The 1,664-nt window shown below is 46.4% G+C and overlaps 2 protein-coding genes across 2 annotated transcripts in view; one reads left to right on the top strand and one right to left on the bottom strand.

Moving 5' to 3' along the window:
- Positions 1-1,664, top strand: part of T265_09466 (hypothetical protein) — a gene marked incomplete at both ends in the record, with an annotated part of 40,297 nt that overhangs the window by 14,388 nt on the left and 24,245 nt on the right. The window lies entirely within an intron of this gene.
- Positions 1-1,664, bottom strand: part of T265_09465 (hypothetical protein) — a gene marked incomplete at both ends in the record, with an annotated part of 14,468 nt that overhangs the window by 2,649 nt on the left and 10,155 nt on the right. The gene's annotated exons all lie outside the window — the stretch shown is intronic.

Here is a 1,664-nt window from a genome sequence, read left to right as displayed (position 1 = left end):
CATCGGTGGTCGAAAACCTGAAGACGCAGAATGAGGGTATTAGAACTCCAGACATTCAAGATACGAGGCGAACAGATCACCACTGTCTCATCTTGGTGCTCTAAATGCAATGAGTCATACTTAAACCGATGAACGTGTCGGCACTTGATTGATGAGTGTTTTTTGCGCTTCCGAATTGTGCAGATCGATGGCCCACTGCTTGCACATGTGCACTCTATGTCACGTGATGCACAAACGAAAACTTGGCTCATCATGAGCTTACCCCGTTTCGATGAAGTAATGGATTGGTTCCTTGGTCGAGACCGCCACTCTCTTCGCCGTTTCTTGGTGCATCTGTGCATGGTGCCAGTATATTAGTCAATCACCAGAATGTGTTCCTTAAAATTATTGCTGTTAATGACGGTGATGGTGTTTAGCGTATTTTTTGGGTGACTAAATGATTTGAACTCTCGCCCAATTAGTCCCCATCCCTGTTGGTTAGAAACCTCCTCACTAGAGGAACCCCTTCGTCCCGGTTCTTTGGATTGATCGGTAACAGGGGAACTTTCGGTATGGGGCGGTTTCCTTTGAAAATTGAGGTATGAGAACACGTTAGTTAACCAGATATCGAATTTCTCCTGGGCTGTAGTGAGCCAGGGTACTCAGAAGTCAAGCTTAGCCCTATTGGATACCTCCTGTGCACATTTCTGGTACTATCTAGTGAGCTTGCGAGTTAAGATGACTTAGTGATTAAGGCGTGAGGTTACTGACCGGAATGTGTGTGATTCGAATCCGACGTGCGTATCACAACTTCCCCTGTCTAGGTTTGGACAACCTGGTAGTATCTCAGCCCTGGTGCATCCTTGTCCCAGCTAGGCACCGAAAACACGCCACAGGTGGATTACTATTACCAAGTTTCCAGTTCCTTGAACGATTACGTCGTGGGGAATAACCTATTCTTCTCCATCAAAGAAGTGAAGTGAAACTCATCCGTTTCAGTGGAAAATGCGTTACGCGATACTAGTCAACCAATCCCAAGCAGTCAAGCATTATCCAAGGGTTGTAGTGTCATCGAGAATTACTGAAGCCTGGATCTCATTTAATATACCTTTCAATTGCATTGAGGAACGCAAAGTGGACGGTGTCTCCCCTGTATGCCATGCATGTTTCATCTCGCTTTAGACGTCCATTCCGGGCGACCGCCTAGTTATGCCCCGTTTGAGATTCACCATCGAGTAGGTCCTTCAATGTAAATGCAGATTAGCTATTCCATTCATGCAAGTGTCAAGTGGAATCCTACACCAAAATCGTATTACCGCTCACAGTTAGGCGCTGCTATGGCGAAAAAGCCTATCCCACACTCAACTGTCCGCAAGGTCGGCCCGCTCGAGGCGAGCTCTGATTGGCTGTAATTATGCACCCAACAGCCATTCACAGTTCAGTATCCTCCATGTGCCGGTTACCAATGAGAAGGGCCAACCAACGCAAAGAAACACTGGACAACAAGCAAACGAGACGAAGTAAAAGGCCGAGGTTTGTGAGAACAAGTTTCGCATTGAGGCCACCATTAGTATCGTATGTTTTTAGCAATGATGTCATACAAAAGAACCGGGACCTTTAGGGTTAAGTTTTTTTCAGTCATTGTGTGAGACTAGAGGTTTAGTCCCTATTGGGGGACCGGACCA

The sequence above is a fragment of the Opisthorchis viverrini genome (assembly GCF_000715545.1).
Source record: "Opisthorchis viverrini unplaced genomic scaffold opera_v5_275, whole genome shotgun sequence".
Taxonomy (NCBI): Eukaryota; Metazoa; Platyhelminthes; class Trematoda; order Opisthorchiida; family Opisthorchiidae; genus Opisthorchis; species Opisthorchis viverrini.
The sequence above is the reverse complement of the archived record's forward strand: the minus strand, read 5'-3'. Positions and strand labels throughout refer to the sequence as shown.